At 43.1% G+C, this 20,287-nt stretch overlaps 1 protein-coding gene and 1 long non-coding RNA gene across 11 annotated transcripts in view; both read right to left on the minus strand.

Moving 5' to 3' along the window:
* Window positions 1-20,287, minus strand: part of NFIA (nuclear factor I A) — a 350,499-nt gene that overhangs the window by 260,324 nt on the left and 69,888 nt on the right. The gene's annotated exons all lie outside the window — the stretch shown is intronic.
* On the minus strand, window positions 5,346-14,453 carry LOC109145939. The gene is made up of 2 exons (XR_005602515.1): window positions 8,566-14,453; window positions 5,346-8,256 (listed from the first exon to the last, which is right to left on the minus strand). It is a non-coding gene; the product is annotated as an uncharacterized LOC109145939 (long non-coding RNA).

Genomic DNA, 20,287 nt, shown 5'->3' on the forward strand with positions numbered 1-20,287 from the left:
CACTGAGACTTGAGGGAGGAGTCAGGCACTCCTGAGAGCAGGACGGTCGCATGCTGCTGGAGATGCTTACACGGCTAATAAAATCTGGGATAAGCCCCCCAGCAATAATGCAGCACACAGGGCAGGAGGCTGAAACTGTTTCCTGCCACTGCACTGCAGCATCAAACTCTGATTTTCACGCAGCTCCCCTCGTTAAATTCAAGAAATATCTCCAGATTTTCAGTATTGCTGAGCTCCAAACTTTGGTGCAAGTGACTTCTGCCCCGCTTGGCAAAGGGAACCTGTGGACCGGCCTCCTGCATGTGCAACACAGAGAGAACACTGAATCTCCAAGGAAAGTCCTTCCCTATGGTTTAGAAAATCAGTAAGCCAAGGAGAAATGTATAGAGCAGAGGAAAACACTGTACACCTGAGTGGAAGGAGAGAGTGACCATGGCCAACTGCAGTCCCTGTCCAGTGGAGACTCCAGGGAAGCTGCTTTTCCCTCCTTGCAGCTATTGTGCTGCTGTTCCCAAAGCTTTTGAGACACGAGGAAGGTCTATAGGGAAAGGACCAGTGCTGGTGTTTTCAGTGCCCTCCACCCAGGGGACTGCAAAAGAGGCAGCATCCATATACCCTCTTTTGCAGGGGGGCTCTTCCATCCTGCCGGGACCCCTGTTCTTCACCTCATCCCTTTGGATGGTTTTTGACATCTTGGGGAAGCCAGGGTAGGGAGAGGGACAGGTACCCCTGGGTCCCAGGTGCCCCAGCACACAGGTAGCCCGGCACAAGCACAGATACTGCTGATGCACAGGTGCTCCAGCGCTCAGACACTCCAGGACACAGGGATCCCAGGACAGCACAGCCACCTTCACAAGGATAACCCAGCACACAGCTACCCCAGTATGCTGCTACACCTGCCCACAGGCACCCTGCTACACAAGCACCACAGCACAACGTAGCCCAGTATTCAGACACCCCAGTACAGCACCATGCACACTGAAACCCAACACATGGCTGTACTTGAACAGGGATACCCCAAAACACAGCCCCTGGCACTCAGGTACCATCAGCCCCCTGCCATGCCATGTGCCCTGTGTGGCACTGGGGTGGGCTCACCGGGGTTTTTGCTGTTCCCTGGAGCAGGTGAGGTTGGTACAATTTCCCATTAATCCCAAAGGTCAGGAGCCTTACTCCAAAGGCAATGCCAAAGGCTTTTAAAAATTCCTAGTTGACTTCATTTAAAAAGTGTGAGTGTAGGAAATAACGAAGGTTGCTTCCCCCTGTTGCCACAAATTTACATTCAGCCCACGGACAACGGCAGCAGGGCTGCAGCGTCGCTGGATTTCTTTGGAAGAGTTACCAGAGGCCTGCGAGACAGCTGGAATTCATATTAGAATATTTTTAACGTGCTCTTACAAATACTTTGGCATACGCCTATTCCACTCCTTTTAATGATGTTGACTTCATTTCCTTTAATACGGGGCGAAAAAATGCTACACCAACAAGACTTAATTAAATTAATAAGAAGAAACAATAATAAATAATCCCAGTTGCGTTCCCGCAGGGCTGCAAAATACAGATCGGAGGGTCGGGATGGTAACACCCAACAACTTTCGCAGAGGAGATGTTCAGGCCGGCGCATCCCTGGGCCCCTGCTCTCCTCGCTGCTCCCACTTGCCGTGTGCGATGCGGTGACAGAGGGGCTCGGGGGTCGCCGGGGGTGCGCGGACGGGAACGGGGGGGGCGGGGGGGGGCAGGGGCTGTCCCCGTGCCCGCGCACCTGGGGGTGTGCGCGCACCTGCCCGCGCGCCCCCGCCGCGCGCCCCCGCGCCCGCCCCGCGCGGCACCGCCCGCCCGGGCCCCGCGGCGCCCCCTGGAGGCGGCCGCGCGCGCCTCGCCCCGCCCCGCCCCTCCCGCCGCGCCACCGCCCCCCCCCCCCCGCCTCAGCGGCGCAGCGCCCCCTCCCGGCGGGAAGCGCGCGGGCGCCTGAGGGGGCTGCGGGGCCCGGGCAGCCTTTGCTGCCGAAAGCAGCAAAAATACGGCAAAACCGGGGGAAATACGTCCGTGTTAAAGCCTCCGGGCACCTTCGCCCTCGCTTTGCCCGAGGTTTCCGTCAGCCAGGGTGCGTGTGTCCGATGTCAGCAGAGCCAGGCTCTCTCTCTGCACCCGCCTGCCTGTGGGGAGGGGAAGGTGTGGGGTGTCCCCTGCTCCTTCCTCCGTAATTCCAGAGAGGTTTTGGAGGAGAAGAGGGGGTGCAGATGTTACATTTCCCTAGGGGAAACCATTTCCCACCTTTCCTGCAACCCAACCCGTCGCTGGACGCCATCAGTGTCCCATGTGCGGGGCAGATCCCTGTCCCCAGCGGGTCAGGGAGGGATGCTTGTGCCCTGCAATTGGTGCTGAGGTTCTTTCCGTTATTTATCCAAAGGGTGCTTTGTAATGAGACCGAGCAGATCTCCCATGGGAGACAGGTACGCTCAGAAAAATGGAAGGTGGGCAGGTGGCTTCAGCTTGGGGGAACATTAATACACAAGGACAGGTCTCTGGCTGATGGATGTGTGCTGCCTCCACCTGCTAATTCACACCAGCTGTTGGCGTGACCTATTCTGCCAATGCTCCTAAAGGTGCTTCGTCCCCTTTCCCACTCCTAACCAGCCCAGTAAGGGCAGATCTGGTCACTTAATGCTAATGCCTGTAAGGGTTTCAGAACGCAAAAGTATTTATTGTCTGTTCAGTATTAGTATGTTCAAGTTTTAGCTCTAAAATGCTGCAAACTCTTGAATAATAATTGCCTGTAGCCTTAAGTCTACCACCTTTCTGTCTTCAGCCTCAGCAAAGCAATCCCTCTGCACTTGGGGTGTTGCCTTGAAGGACACTCCCTGTTACCTCCCTAAGTGACACTGATATAAGTACAAGAGGATGAAACACTTCATGTTGGAGGTATAGGTGCATGTATATACTACAGTATTGCTATAACCACCTACAGAAATGTTAACATTGATTTTAAAGGAAAACTCTGCACAGGATTTGTGGTATTTTCCTAGGGCTTTCTGTGACTGGCTTCCAGAACCTCAGGAGAAAACTTCAAACTTTAGGGATTTTAACCTGACAGAGAGCTTTCCAACGTGCTCCACAGAAATGTTTCCTGGCTGCTTCTGTGACTGCCTCTCTTGCTGGTGTTCGCTGAGACAAAATACACATTTTTACCCGACCGGCCCATTTTTTTTACCCAAGTAATAAAATATGACACTAGAGGGCGGCCTGTTAATGTAATTCAATAATGAAGTTGCAGCGACTGCACATGGAGACGCAGCACTGTCCCCTGCTTGGAGCCAGGGCTCTGGCTGGAAGCAGGTCTGGGAACGCCGCCTTCTCCCCCTCTGAGGTAACCACCACTGCTCCAAGACACGGGGAGTATCCTGAGTGTAATACCAGAACCCAAAATAGTGACTATTCCTAAGAAGTGTGATTTTCCAGCAGACCCACGTGACTGCGCTGTCTCATGAGCAGTCCTGTGTTCAGCACTCAGTCCTGTGTGGAGAAGGATGTGGCAGGAGCGATCCTGTCCATTCTCCCATGAGAAACCCATGTCCTGCCCCAAACCGTGGCTCCTACTTTTGCAGGTAAGGGACAGCGCTGCAGTTGCAGCTCGGTTTTAGCCGCCTGCACGGCAGTTCAGTGAGCACAGTCCCTGTTGGTGGCTGGCTCTCAGGCTCTGCACAGCCTTCCCGTGACTGAGGAGGTCTCTTACCATTCCAGAGACCGGTTTCCTTGTGTCAAATGAGGTTAATAGCTGCATGCAATTTAATTAATTAAAGACTGGGAATATTTTTAGAACACCAGACGCAGTATGTGTCAGAAATACCAGGTATTATCTGAGTGTGCAGTGCTGGCGTTATCGATATTTACATTTTGTACCGCCTGGAAGCGAGGCTCTCCTGGTGGGAGGCTGCCAACAGCAACACCTCTTCCCCCTAGATTTAGGATCTGTGTGTCAAGCGTGAGCCAACAGGTACAAGTGACATCAGGCAGAGGTAAGGCCAAGGACACAAGGTGACGATACACTGTGTGCTGGCAGACACCAGTGATGCTGGAGGTTGTCACACATGGACCACACCACAGGTGGGCTTAAGGTATTCTCAAGAGGCTTTCAGTGCTGTGAGACTATCAAAGGTAATTCAGCATGTTCCCCAGAGAACATTTTAAGATGAATTTAACTGAGACTTTCTTATTGTCTGCAGCAGAAATTGGTCTGGAGTTACAGATGGAAATAACTTAAATAAGTGGCCGCTTTCCTGAAAGCTGATGTTCCTTAGCATTTAGCAATAACGTGTCCTCGTTTTTTGCTAAATTGCAAACGAGCAATTAATTCTTCAGCACTTGTGCAGAATACTTTAAAAATGGAAACATGAAAGTCTTCTATTAAAATGAAGTTGATAGTATGCACCTGCCACTAATGTACTGTACACTGTGTCTTCCACTCATTATAGTGATGATTTGGGTTGAGATCAAGTGTCATATAGTGAAAATCACTTCAACATGTGCCTGTTCATATGCATAAACTCCTGTGTACCAGATGGCAAAATATAATGACATCTTAAACAGCTAATTGCATAAACCTTGTAATGCAGATAATTGCTGAACCAAAGTATGAGTTAATAATTTCCCACTGTATTGCCTGGCTTGACACTAATTCTAAAGGAAAGTTGTGACAATTCTAACACACTGAAGTTCACCAAGCGGTAATTAAAACTAGCACTTAAAATCATTCGACTTTCAAACCCTTAATTACAATTCAGTGGAATCACTTTGTAGAAATCTAACATTTATAGATAGTTACATGATAGCTGATATTTCATCATCATTCCTTTCATGGTGGTGTTCTAAGGCAGGCTTCAGGAAGCGCGTAGCTCTCCCTGGAAGCTTAAGGTTGTACTGGTTTCTATACCAGTGGTCACTGGGAGACACTTGGAAAACAGTGGCCAGGACTAGGAGTTTTTCCACAGGCTATGCTTAAGGCAGCATAGTCCTTTTTAATCACCTGGTGATATATAAATGTAAATAAGCATTAAGCCACTACAATGAAATGTATCAGCTTTCATAGCGTGGGTTTAAGAATTGAATTGTTGTGGTTGGTTTGATAACACAACGTACTGACCTCAAAGCCAGGCCTCTAACACATCCTGAGCTGTTACTGTGTATTGGAAAAGCTGCCATGAAGAATGGAAATAGAATTAATGACAGTAAATACAGTTTTAGGAGAAATAAGCCTTAGCAGACAAACGCAATTTCTTTCTTTGATGAGGCGCATCAAATAATATGATGAAGGTAAAGACTGAATGATAAAGGTCAATGAAGAGATGTGATATTCATTTTTTAATGGAGATTAGAATTAACACTGTGTGATATTCTGATCAAAAAGCATTAGAAACAGCAGCAGAGCATGCACTAATTAGATTAGGAATTGGCAAACAGCCTGTTAAAAAGTAGCTATGAATCAGGAGTTGTTATCAAACGGGAGAGTTTTACCAGGATCAGCATCAGGTCAGATGCTAGTCAATGTTTTCTTCAATGATTTGGATGTAAACACTGTAAATTCACAGCTGATAAATCTGAGGGTGACAGGAACATTGGTGGAGTGACAGACAGTGATGAGAATGACACTCCAAATGATCTCAGTTGCTTCATGAGCTGAGCCCATTCAAACACAATTGCTTTTAATACAGACAATACAAGATTATGTGGTTTCTAGTGCTCACACTTTTAAAAAATTGTTGGAAAACTGGAGAGGGTGCAGAAAAGAGCCACAGAGAGGATTTTAGGGGTGAAGAAAGTGCTTAATGGTGAAAGACTTAAAGTGCTCAATCTGCCTTGCTTACTGGAAAGAAGACTGGGACGTGACATGAGTGTAATGTGTAAGTATTTAAGTATCTACAAGATGTGTCTGGAATTATCTGCTGGATACTGATGACATTTTTAATCTTTCAGAGAAAAATGGACAACTGCAAGTTGAAGTCAAACAAACTCAAGTGAGAATTTAGGGGGTTTTAATAGCCAGAGTAGCTGAAGGCTGATTTTCAAGGCGCAAAGTAGATGCTATCTTTTTTCACATTTTGTTTTCAAAGCAAGACCAGAAGACCTGTGGTAACTAAAACCAAGTGAGTGCATTTAATGCAGGGACAATAGCACACAATAAATTGTCATGTATCAAGGGGCTTTTTCTAGCCTTCAGTGCTGAGTCTATATACATCAGCAGTCATTGCATAAGCATTTGGGAGCAGGAACGTACACCTGTGCAATGGAATAATCAAGTAATAACAAGCCTAACACATTTCATGGGCTCTCCAGACTCAGGCCAGGTGTGCAGATATCACACATTCATATATCTCTAATAACGTATTCTTTTTAAAAAGAGACAATTTGTGTGCTGCTGGAGCTACACAAACCCCCCAAAAAGCAGCCCCCTACCAGTAGATCTTTCAGCCCTTGCCTGCCTCCTGGTATGAAATGGCCGATTCCTCAGAGTTCTGTGCCTCTGCTCTGTGGCAAAGGAGAAGCAGTGACCACATCCCTGGCGGTCTTCCACCTGGAAGCCTGTTTTATTCACAATGTGAATCAGACATTCCTGGATGGGAGAGGGTTACAGGCAGAATATTAGCCTGAAACTTCACCCCAAGCCTCTTCTTCTGATACAATTCTGTCTCAGTGATTGATTACTGTAAGAAATGCTGCCAAACACTTGTCACGCTGCTCACACAGCTCTCTTCTGCTCTGGTCATACACACTCACCACAGCAGTTCCCTATGTGTTGTTTGCATCCTACACACTTGCTCCTCTCTCAATACCCAAAAAAACTCAACAACTGTCAAAGCCATGAGCAGGCAGTAATCATTTCAAGACTCTCCAGTACCATCTCATGGTGCCTCCAACTACAGCTCAATCTAATGCAGAAGGAAGAGAAAGCAGGGACCTCATCCCATTTCCTTCAGCTCTGGCATGTTCTTGGAGGTCTCCCATCTAACTTTGGATGGAGCACAGTTCAGCCTAGCCCCTGACCAAAGCTGGGAGCTAAACTCTATCAAATCCAATAGCACAGACAGTTCTGTGCAAGGCTCAGCACAATCCTCTCTGCCTTTTAACATATTTATTAGCCCATGAATCATAACTAACAGGTGTCTAGGTTGTTACTAATTTTACAGACAGATGTAACTGGATCTGATATGAAATACTTTAATGTTCAGGTCTCCTTTACTGCTCCCTGGGGTCTTTCCAGCCACCCCTGCTGTGGATCGACAGCCCTTTCCTCTGTGGGAGCAGCACTGCCATGTACAGCTGGTGAAGATCAGGCTGTTTTTCCCTAGAGAAAGATACTCCAGGGAAGATGCCATTTCTGACAGTTAAAACATTTTCAGTTTATACTAAGCATCCTCTGTAAAACCTCAGCTCAAGGTGATTGTGTCGAGCTCTGCAAAGTAACTCCATTCAGCAGAGCTCACAGTGCATGTGTGGTACATGATGAGATGGCACTTTTTTGTGTGTTCACCTCCTAATTATTTACCTGAGGTGGTCCCTCAGCTGTCTGTAGCTAGCTGGAATTACAGCCTTCCCTCACACACTCCACCAGCTGCATGGAACATGTGCCTCCAGGTGGTCCTGGGTAGTTTTCCCAAGAGGACTATTCTTCAGGGAAATTTCAGTACAAAATTCTGTGAGATTCACGCATTTCATTCATTGCTTACATGTGTAAATGCAGAATGTCATTGATGGCATCTGCCCCATAACTACAACACAACACACTGTCCATAGAAGAGACACTGATAACTCTATAACAAACCAATGCAAAAAAAGACACTGAGCAGCATTATTAATTGATAACTCAAATGCAAAAGATTTGAGGGACATTGAAATTGTCAGTGATAGCAAAACCTGGACAGCTCAACAGTCTCAGGGACTTAGGCAGAGATTGATGCAGTGGCTGAGGACCTGCCTTTGGCTTGCAGTGATGCTGGTGATCAACTCGGAGCAGAAAATTGTCCCACCAATCAACTCAGCATCTTAAAATGAAATACGAGCTGAAATTAGTTGATGGGAAGGATGTTATCTGAGAAACTTCTTTTTCTTTAAAATATCTGATAGATCCAGGATGTGGTGGTACAACGTGATGGTGACTTATTTCTCAGTCTGTGAGTGTAAATTCATCTTCCTCTTTTCTTTCAATATGAAGAAGTCTTGGAAGTCGAACCTGGGGGTAGATTATCTTCCAGAAGTAGAAATCTAGAAAACAAGGCAAAATATGTTGTCACGTCTCTTTACTGCTCCTTGCAACATTATTTCCTGCTTAGGATTTCTAGATACTTATTATATCAATGCACTTGTAGAGTGAAAACAATTTCTGATCGTGGGTTTTATCAAGACAGAATTCAGTACTGAAAACATAGCATGCATTTTGAGTTTTATTAACAAGTACTGCTTAAACTGAATCTCTCCCCATCATTCCCTTTCTAACCAGGATTCAGTAACATTCAAATAGTCCCAAGGTAATAAATATTCACTAAAGAGGAGCATAACTCAGAGTTCTCCTACCTGGCTGTGGTTGCTTGGTGCTCTTCAGAGGAGGAGCCATCTTCTCATCTTGTCTCCTCTTCTCTCCAGGAGGTTTTTAGGAAAGGATCAGCCATCATATTTTACCTTTTCCTAAAAATGCATGCCTGTCTTTGCCATGCCTCATATGTGTCCTGATATCCAAAGACATTGGAGACAGACTGAAAAATCTGTTGGTAGGTAGAGAAAACACTCTGGGAGGAGTGGGCCTCCAGATTCTGTTCTCCATGGAGCAGTTGCTCTCTGCCATTACTCTGATTAAAAACCTTATAATAAAATACAGTGTCATCTTAGAAGGGGAATTTGCTTCCAGAGCTGGTGAAAATCACTGGAGATCTATCATTTCTCCAGATGAACACCTGGCAACTGATTTTCTTTACCCTCCCTAATTTGCCTTTGATTTCTAAGACCCTAAGGCACTTTAGAGATCAGAAAATAGTTCAGTCTATAAAAAAGAAATGCACCTCTCTTCTTAGCATTGGTTCTCAAATTGTTCTTTCACGCACTGCTATCACCATGTGTAATTACTTGCAGGTGTCAGCTGGAACGTGGTGTCTTTTGTCTTCTCAAGTGCTTTGGCCAGCAGGGACCTAACAAGCTTTGGTTTGCTGTGATTAATAGGTTGGCTCTTGGTCTAAATGACCACTGGAAAAGGACATCCTGTAAGATAAGAGCTTTCACTGTCAGTCATATGGATTGCTTCACCTCGGAATGTTCCAAAGCAGCATTGCTGGAACAATTTGGACCTGGGTCTGAAGCCAGTGAGACTTTCGTAGACATGCAGGACTCTGCAATAACTTTCAATTCAGTGGTTGAATTCCACTACGGGCACCAGAACAGGCTAAGAAACCAGTGATCTTGATCACAATTAGGCCTGATTGATACACATTATTTGCTTATCATCTATTCCATATCCCATCAATTTAGGTTCTTAATATGGGCACTTATCACAGCAGTGATTGCTGTCTGCTCTGTTAATTGATGATTTCATTGTTCATTGCACCTATTTATGCGTGGCTGTCAGGAAGGGTTTTGTTGTTTCAGCTATGTGAGCATAAGTAAGAACAGTTCTCCAAATCATCAAAATGGCATTCAAAAATCCTCAAAATCTCCAAAATGGGATTTTGAATTAGGTAGTGGTTTCAGGAAAAAATCTGAAGATTGCCTACAGAAAGAGAACAAATTCTTTAGAGATTTTTGTTGTCCAGCAGATTGGCTGCTGGAGGCTTTTCAGGTAGCAAGGAACCTCTCCCAGGAAGCTTCTGCAAGGCTCTGACATTTATAGAGTGGCTGTTGGTGTTGCATAACCTCAGGAGCATCATTATCATTGACCTATTGTAGAGCTGCCACTATTTCATGTCCTGTGTTCTTCAGCAGAGCAATGCTTATCTGTGCTTTTCTTAACTCACATCTTGTCGGTAAGAGCTTTTTTCTGTGTCTCATGTTTCTATTTAGGATATAGAGCAAGAGGAAGACAAAGAGGCTCTAAAAATTAGAGAACTTGGAGTTATGAGCTGGTTTTATAAATTTTGGGCAGGGTTAATTTCTTAAAGATAATTCTCATTTTGTATTTAGTTCAAATAACAGATTCTAATGCTATTTAAATTTTGCTGTTTCATTTTTAACCTCCATTATTTATCAATTTCTTTAAATTGTTTGGCTTGTTCACAGCAATTTTTAGGGCTTCTTCCCCTCGACTATTTTATCGTGGCATTTGAAGGGATCTCTGTATAGTCAAACACTACTTTATGCAGATCCCATTGGGGCTATTCACATATCCATATGTGCACACAGTTCCCACTAATGCTTGTCAATGGGACTTAACATATGAGCATGGACATGAGAATAGACCCCTTGCTGGGCACTTGACTAGATGGGGGTTTTTTTTTTGATGTTGATCCAGATCACTCACAGCAAACGTGGCTGTTATTAGAAATCACTGCACTTAACAGGACCACCGAGTGCAACCTCCCTTCCCTTCTCCTTCTTCCACACAGGAGCTGCTTGATGGGGTTTGCAGGCTCATGGTAAATATTTCTTAGACACAAACGGGAATCCAAGGTTAATGCATAAAGTAGCTTTATTCTGTGTGTTCCCTTCTGTTTGCCATGAAACAGTATACAGTTAAGTCACTCCATTAAAGAAAGGGCAGGTTTTTTAAGGAATTAAGTGGGACTTGGATGTTTGGGCTCTGTGTGTGGCTCCACCTAGGCAGGATGGTTGGAGCTTTAACACCCAGTAGTTACGAAAACAAATGGAAAGCTGAGCTAACTTTGAGTATTTACATTTTATTTCCGTGTACCTGGTTTTAGCATCTTTTGTGGTTCTTGTAACTGTGGGCTCCCCACTCTGCTGGAATTCACGTGCCTATAAGTTAAGTGATGACAGAACATTTTCCATCGTGAAGTTGAAGTCTTCAATATGTTTTGTAAAACTGATGCATCTTGTGCCATCTGCAAGCCCACTCCACTGTGCAATTCAGGGAGATGCAAATGTTGAATCAGTATTTTTTGTTAACCATATGAAAATAATTACTGATTTCAGAGTAATTTGTAATGAAAATGTGTCCACATCTGAAAGAGGAAATGACCTAGTCAAGACATGTTCTCTCAATCTCTTTTCTGCTAGGAGGTTTCCTGCTTTTAAGCCACACTTTGAGATTTTGGATGGTTGTTTTGATCCTTGGAGAAGTTTACTGAGCTATAATTCTGGGTGCACTAGGGACCAATGAACTGAAGTAAAGTCAAACATGGGCAGGAAGCACAGTGTTTCAATAGCCAGCCCTTCAGGAATTTACTTAGTTTAAATCTTCACTTTCTACTTCACTCCATGCTTTCAGGTTTTCCCTACTGGCACTAGAAGCATGAACAGGCCTCTAACAGTACCAGGATAAAACAGTGTCTGTTTTCCAGAGATCTGGTGCTGATCCCCCCAGCTACATTGTGGGCAGAACCTCGTACCAGGGCAGAAATCTTGAATTTAGTCCCTGTGGACATCAGACTGACCTCTGGCTAAACTGGGGCCACATCTCAGGACAGAACCAAATAAGAGCAATTTCAGCACACAGTGACTCACAGTTATCCATCTCCCAAGGCTGGCTGGTCAAGGTTGGCCAGTCTTTTCTGTTTTAAAGCTTGAATTTCAGTGCTCATAACTTTACCTAGTATTAACCATCAGAAGACATTTTCCAAAATTCATGTTTTTGTCAGGCTGATTTCCTTCTAGAAAACTTTTACTCAAACTAATTCATCTATTCATAAGAAAGGTTCTAGGAAATATTTTTCAGTGTTACTGTTCTCACAGTTTGACCCTGTAAAGGTCTGATAACATCCTGGTTTGAAAGCAACAATCAGGAGACTGGCCTACATCATCTGTTTCTCAAGAAATGTTTTATGGAAGTCTCAAAAATCCATCAAATCTCAAAAGCCTTTACAAACTTCACATTTGCTTGTGCTCAGCAAAAATTTTACAGCATTAAACTGCAAAAGTCAGAGCAGTTTTACAGGGAGGAGGCACCATTTGGGCAGAGTGCACAGACCCTGTCTTGCCAGGGAGTTCATGAACACCTCTCTACAATGTTTTTTCAAATATTTGCTAACTTCTGGGTGCTCAGTCTTGCATTCCCAGGATGTCCTGTGAACATCTCCACTTCATGTGCAATTAAATGTCATTTACAAAGCAGGTAATGAGTTAAAATAACCGTGCCCCTGTTGCTTAGGAGGAAGTATGTCTCTTAGCTGGTACTAATGGATGGCAGCTATTAGTTACTCCTACATTAAGGTGCATTCATATTGAAATTTTCTACTGTCATTACAATGCATTTGATTAAAATGCATAAGAATTACACACTAAATATCATGTGGCTGGATGGAAGCGTAATTTAGCTGAGTCTGCAGATGCAGTCATGCAGGTGTTTCTGTAATTCTGATTCACTTGGTAAAACTGTTGATGTTCAGTGGCCCTCAAATCACATAACCATCTGTGGTTCCATTCCTTGTGAAAGGAATTCCTTGTGCCTTTTATCAAATATGATCACTGGATTCCAAAGCAAAACTTTTGTGAATTAGGCAACATTTAAATGTTGGGTGCTTTGTGAGGAGGAGAGGTATTACATATATCAGGTATTTCAGCTTGCGTTTGTTAACCACAGAGCTACTGCAAGAAGAGGATAAATCCTGGGGTCTTTGTGGGAACCTTATCTCACTCCAAGGAAGCATTATGCTCTCTTAAATAAGAAAAATTAATATGTAAGTCTGGATTGTGTCTGATTTGAGGTTTTTGAAACTAAAAAAGTCTGGTCTTATGCATCTCCCTAACAAAATGTGCCTGAAAAGCACTGAATGTGAGTTTTTATAGGTAGATTCACATTTTTTGCCTAGACCTCATATCAATAAATACAATCTTAACAAACGCAACTATTGCAGATTTAGTTTTCACAAAACGCAAGATAATGCCAGGTAATTTCAGTGCAGAGCCAGAGAGCTGAGCCCAACACCAGGTGGGTCCACAACTGCCAGCAGAAGCTCCTCTGTCCTTACAGACAGGCTCATGTCCCATTTCTTTGCTAGACTGAGAACTTCTCCAAGCCAGGAAGCCACAACTGGGAGCAAAAGACGAGGAAATCGGAGCAAATAGGTGAGGAAAGCAGGGACAGAGCTACAGGAGCTCTGGTTCTGTCGAAGGGCTGTGGCTGGGGGTTTGCAGTGCAACTCATTGCTGACCTTGCTATGGTGTTTTCCAGCCTATAGTGCTTTCCAGGCTGGGAACATCCAGCCCTTCACTCCATTTGGAATCAGACTGACGTAACTTTTAGAGAATCACAGACTTGACATCATCAGAACACAGTGTGAAGCAATCTAGCTAATGTGAAGTTTTGTCTAGAAAGTCTTTCAGGGTTGAGCATAGTTTGAAAGAAAAAAAAAAACAAGGCAGAATCACAGGTGGTTTCCTCTTTACCTCAAGGATCACTGTGTTTACATATTTTGAAAAAGTGACTGAGCTAATTTATAAGAGACTTTTATTTTTAAGGAAAAATAAACACATCACAAGAATTGTAGTCCATCAGCAACATATGGAAATGAGAAAAATCTGTCCTCGGTTGATGAAATATTTATTTATCATTGAAATTCCAGACATTTGCATCCAGTGTAAGGGCAAAACAAATCTTATGCATAACCTCCTAGAGAATTCTGTTAAGAGCAGTTTTGGATACCTGTAAGTAATTACGCGATCACATTCTCTAACGGATTTAATTTGGGCCAAGTAGCAACTACTGTATGTCCAAAAAGATAATGAATTAAAGCAATGCTTTGGCATATCCCCTTTCTGAAATGTTAGCAGCCTCTCAAGTGACTTGAAAAATGGGCTTCAATAAATGGACAGGAAAATATAAGCAATTAAATTCAATCAATAAAGCTGTCCTTGACCAAAGTCCAAACATTAAAAACAACTCCAATTGAATTATGAGAAATCCTTTTCTGATTTTAACTAGATTAGTTTAATCACATGTGCATTGAAGTTGCGTGCCATTCCTCACTAAGTTTATGGAAACAAAAAGCTCCATACTGCTCCCTGTCCCTCACTTTAGCCCAGCTCTGCTTTTCTTAAGAAGAGGTTTCTTCTGATGAACAAGGTCACTAACTCAGAGGAAAATAGCAGAGCAGGGTTCCAGGTAACAGCCCTGGTTTCCAGTCTTCTCTCCCTTTGCTTCACTTCCACGGAATCCCTTGTCCCCATAACTACTCCATCTCTTTCCTTCCTTTTGTTGAGAAACAGAAACATTTCCAAAACCCTGAAAAATGTAAACCTCTCCCAAGTCACAGAGTAACTGGAAGGTTTTTACAGCACCTCCTCCCCCCATTCTTTCTTCAGCTTTTATTCTACTGTACTGATATAGCTGAGGATAAATATACTAACAAAATCAGGGGTGCTCCAAATTATGGTAAGAATGTACATACACATGGAAATAAGCAAACTGGACAGTACAAATTCTTTAGAAGTAAAAAAAAAAAGACAAACTCAGAGACTTCTGGAAAAAAATATTTTTGCAACAATCAGTTATTTCAAGAACCATTACAAATAACAGAGTGTGTCTATATTCAAATCCTCCCTGAGAAGTGCAGCAGGGAAATTCAAACTCTTTGCTGGAGCACCTCCCTGTTGCCTCAGAGAAAACAGGAGTTCACCTCTCCCTTCCCCAGGGACCCAGGAACAGCTGACAAATAACTTCACACAAGCCAGCCAGCCTTCAGCTGGGAATCTCTACACAAGTCTACTTTGCCTGCAGGAGATCCGAACCAGTAACACCTGTGAGCTAAACATTGCTTGGCTGGTTCTCTGAGCTGACCTGTACAATGAAAGTAATCTCCTATATTCAGAAGGAGAATATAATATGAGGTTATTTTAGATCTCACCTTTCAGCCACAAAGCACTTAAGATATGAAATAGGTGGATCTGGGGAAATAATTCATAAGTAGCCAGGTGTTAGTTGAATTTTTTCTCTTAGGGGACCTGAGGTTCTTCAGCAATTCCTTCCAAAACGAAGGCTGAATTATGACAAAATTATTTTCCTCAGATAAGGGACAGTGGATCAGAAGCAAAGTCATTTCCTGTCCTATAAGAAGAGAATTAAAACATTGCGACCAGAAAGAGGGAGGAAAAGGGCTGGGGGCAATGGGCTTGCTGGATCTGCAGGATGACTCTGGAGACCTTCCCATGAATGCATCCCCACAAATGCTGTGTCCAGATTTTTAGTGGACACAGAGCCAAGTGTGACAAAACTTAATATGAAATACTACATTATTGTATATTGTATATTGAATATCGCAAACCAATGCCTGGCGCTGCAGTTATGAGAATAGGAAAACTCACATTGATGAAGTCTCCTACTGACTTTGTCTTGATCACATTGGCCGATATTTCACTAATGTGTCAGGAGATCAAGATGAGCAGAAGGACACCTGAAAAAAGCAACTCCCTTCCTTACTGACAGCAGAACCTCTGCCTTGGACAATCTCTAGCTGTTTGCACACATACTGGGAAGCCCAAGGAGCTTGTATTCCCTTAGCAACCAAAGTTGGCACCTGTGGTATTTGTTTTCAGCGACTGACACCAAGAGTTTGAACTTACATCTGTTTTACTGAATTATGGTAAAACAGTCTTACTAACTGCAAAAAGCAACTCTCATTTGGACAATGCCATCCAGATCCTTTGCAGCTTGTGCTGCCTGTAATTTCACTTCACGTCCCACCCAGAAATACAGGAAACTGCACAGCACAAGGACATGACATGTCTTGTGCAGGCTGGGTCCTGACAGCTTGACCTATTCCCAGCTTTAAAACTTGCTTATGTAGAAGTTTTCCTGATGTCTTTTATAGTTTGTTCGTAAAGGATTGTCCACGTGGTGCCTTATCAAAAACTGTGGAATGAGTCCAGGAGATGGCAACAACATGAACTGCTGTGGGGGATAACAAGGACTCTGTTATGACTGGGAACGTTTGCAGTACTATAAATAACTCTATCAATATTGTGATAATGGCACTTTAAAGAGGTCTATTTTACAAGTGTTGAATGTAAGAGAGACCACAGCTGTGCTCATTAATTCTGAAGTATGCTCCTCTCTACGTACAATTTGCAGGTGTAACAATAGGAGTGTTGACTCAGTGCAGGTCTAGCTAGTGTTTGGATTAAAAAAAAGGTCACAGTAGCATGATTAGTTCTTAACGAGCCTTTATTGTGTTTGGCAGAGGGAAGGCAAATGATGATAGTTTAATTGAAAACAATAAAAGTAAAATGGAACTTTGTTACAGAATTTAGCTATACGTAAATAGCTTCTCCCCCCCAAAGAGCAAGTACCGTAATTGACAGCAGTAGATCTTTTGATAATTAATTGCAGTAAATTATCACTTGGCACAAAGAAGGCATAATTCTAATTAATTTGCAACCTTTCCAGCATAACACTGAATTGAAAATGGCACTGCTGTAATTTTTTTGAAGCTAATATAGAACTGGAGTACAAACAACATTGTGATGCTTTCTTGTGTTTCCCTTGTTTGGAGTTGAACCGGGGTGATTCGGCCCTCTCCACACAATTGCTGTATCTCGCAGGGATGACCCAAATGGGCAGGAGTTTCCTGCACAGTCAGGATTAATCTGCCACAGCATGGGATAATATAATTATGTACAGAGATCCAGGCAGAGAATGGGTTCAGCTGGGGTTCGTCTGGGACATCCGGGGCTGCACAGTGTCCCTTTCACTGTCCTTTAAATCTAGGCTTGGTTAAAAATGAAGGTTTGTGGTAATGTGGACAGGCCAGACTGTTTGAACTGAGCTCAGAACTGCAATGTCTGTCAAATCCAACAGTTAACTTACAAATGAATTTTTTTTACCTCTGGGAACACAAATCCCCCTTGGCAACTGCAGGGCCGAGCTATATGGCAAGTCCTCTTGAGGATGTGTGATGGAAGGAGGTCTGTAGAGGCAGCCAGCTCACAGCACTGGCAGCTTTTAACTTCAAGGACTGCCGAGATGCAATGGCCAACAAATCCGTCTTAAGCAGGATGCTCGGTGAGTGCTTATGGATGAGGTGCTGTTCCTCTCTTATCATAACCAGAGTTCACAGCGATGCTCCCCAGCTAATGATTTGTTAATGGAATTAAGATCTGGGCCCCAATCTGTGACTTTGCAAACAGCCCACAACTCTTCTGTGCCTCAAAACTTCTCGGTGTCCCTGGGAGATAATATTTACCTCCCGCACATCAGTGTTGTGAGAATAAATTAACTTTGGGAGAGTATGTTGAGCTCCTTGGAAAACAGTTACTAAATAAGTGCAAGTATTATCATATATTAAATCAGATCAGCTATTAAAAACAAGAACAAGTCCTCAGATCTGTAGTCTTCGCTACATCAGTTTCTCCCTCCTTTGCTGATTACTGTTAGCCTTGATAATAATGAACTCAAAGACGATATTAACAGCCTAACCTATACTATGATTTAATCTTGATTGCCACAGATCAAGGTTTGATTTAATTGCTCTAGAATTAATTAGGAAGAGAAACAAGTTATAAAAAAGAATTTTCTCTCTAAATAAAGAAACTGTTTACATTCAATTGGAGTTCATGTTAGAACAAATCATTAAGCTATAAAAGATTACATCTGGGCTAGAATTAAAGTCAAGCCGATTCATTAACCCAAATGGTAGCGCAGAGATTACTAACATGGTATTTCTGCTTTGGTGATCAAAGGATCAAGGATACATGACCAGATGACCCTAACTGAAGAAATCTCCACTGAATTTTGTAAATGAACTTGAAAGTACTCAGAAGATAGTTGTGTCAACGTGGAGAATAAATTTATCCTGGTAGCCTTACTTCATACATAAGGAAAAGGAAAGAAAAGATAATGGCACTATGGCAATACTTTATGAAGTACATAAAGCAAGAATATTTTCCTTGAGTTATGGAGGAACCTTTTCCAAATTGTTTATAGATGTCTGTTAGAGATTTTGAAATAAAGGGAATTTACAGTCAAAAACTTAGTTGCTATTGCCCTGTCAATGACCTCATCACACCTGACCTATAGGGAGTATCTTCTGCTGGGCTAGCCCATAAATCAGCCTGCAGGCAAAGCCTTTCCCTCAAAAGCTGAATTAGGTATGATAGTTTTATTGTGTGAGCTACTGTTCACCAGGGACTGAGTAGAATCTGCTGCTGTATTTCACTCCAGAGTGCAGGACAGATGAACTCCAGCCTTGGTCCCAATGGGGAAGGTCCAAGTCTGTGCCTCACTGAACCCCTGAACATACAGACTCTCAACTCATCATTGGGAAGACTGCAGATGCTTTGTCAAGGTAATGCTTGGAAGTATAAGCTCAGTTTGTTTCAAGTTTTAAGTAAGAGTGATTCACTTAAATGCTGGAAAATAATAGCAGTGTGACTTCTTTTGAAAGCCTGGTATAGACATTAGTGAAATCCTGTGTATCCCTCTGTGGACAATCAAGAGTCACTGAGCATAGGAACTTCCTGAAGAGGGAGACTATGATTCTTGTTAGAAAGGGGAGGAATTGGATGTGATAACTAGTGATGGACAAACTTCAAAAGGTTCAGGGCTTGTGCTTGTTTTGGATAACCATCCAAGAGTTTTGATGCATATCCAAAGTTTATCTGGACCTCCTGCGCCTGTAAATATTGGGATGGAAATCTTGCAAGAACAGGCTCTCTCAAGAGGTTTTTTCTCTTTTGGTATTTTGGGCAAGCATTTTCTTGTCACGCTGGAGATACAACAAAAATAGTAATGAAAAGACATAAAACCTGTTCTTTAAGGGTACTTCATCAAGTCTAAATCAAGAATAAATATAAAAGCTTCTCTTAAAAAGATTTCCACATTGCCAGACCTTCTTGTGGTTAAGAGGGACAAACTTATAAAGTAAATGGGGAGAAATATGTCCCAGTTCTTTCTGAAGCTTAACTGTGCTACAGACCTTTTGGCTTGGGTATTGCTGTCATTTAATCTACTTTGGTACAATTGCTCTTATGTATAACACACATAACAATGCTGCAGAGATTTCTGGACAAATGAGATGTAGATCAAGGTAGCAGGAATACCGGCATCCTCTGAAATGTTGTTTGTGTACATGGCCATTAAATGAAATAAACCCTAATTTCCAAAGGCCAGACTTTCCATGAAATCTCATGCATGTTTGAGAAAGTTTTTATATGTGTATGCACCCATGTACTTTTCCGTAGTTCTCCATAGGCACAAAGTAGTTTATAGCTGCTGAACGGTTTAAATTGGTTTTGTAGAGGAGTGTTTTTGGTTTACCCATTAAAAATATAGTTATAGCTAAAATATATATAATATATATAAAATGTAGTATAACTAAAATATAGTTATACAGAGTAAAATTTCCTTGGCTGATAAGAAGAGGGCTCCTGAAGCTGATAGAGGGATCTGGCCTCTCCCTCAGGCTGGAGCAACAGAAAGTGGGCACCCTTCTAAGAGCTCTTTCCAGGACTGGCTGGAGATGAATCAGTAGGTTCAATTAGGTTTGTTTTTGGAAATGTGACCAAACTCCTGAAGCCAGGGATGACCTTCCTATATGTTTGTTTTACTACTGGCAAACAGTTTAAGTCCACACCATTTCTGAAACACCAGCTTAGGCAGGGGAGAGTTTCCTGTGACTGAGTAACCTTGGAGGACACCTAAACCTGAGGCTCAGGCCTGGTGCCAAGGCATGGGGCAGCACCTGCCCCCCTCAGCACTCAGAGCAGACACTGAGCACAGAACCTGCTTTGTAAAAGCATGCAGTGTTTCAGAGAAAGTTCAGTAAAACAGGTCTATTGATTAAACCCACCATTGTTTCAGGTATGGGTGTTATTTGCAGGTTTGGAGAGGAAGAGGTGCCCTCTGCCCTGCCTCTCAGAGAAAGGATAAAACCAGTAATATTTCCACTGTGGCTAGCACAGACCGGTGGGAGAGGCTGTAAGAGAAGGTTCTCCCCCATGGTGGCTGGGGGAGAGGAATTTGGTTCCTCCAGATAGGAGTTGCAGGGGCAGATGCCTCAGATGAGGTGTTGCCACTCCTTTTCCCTAAAGACCAGGATGAAATAATGATGGGGAGAGTTGATGGCTGAAAGGCTTAAAAATACTGGTTAATCTTTTGGCCAGTTCACTTATGGAACCATAAGTGTCAAGAGCACTTTAAGTA

The sequence above is a fragment of the Corvus cornix genome, chromosome 8 (assembly GCF_000738735.6).
Source record: "Corvus cornix cornix isolate S_Up_H32 chromosome 8, ASM73873v5, whole genome shotgun sequence".
Taxonomy (NCBI): domain Eukaryota; kingdom Metazoa; phylum Chordata; class Aves; order Passeriformes; family Corvidae; genus Corvus; species Corvus cornix.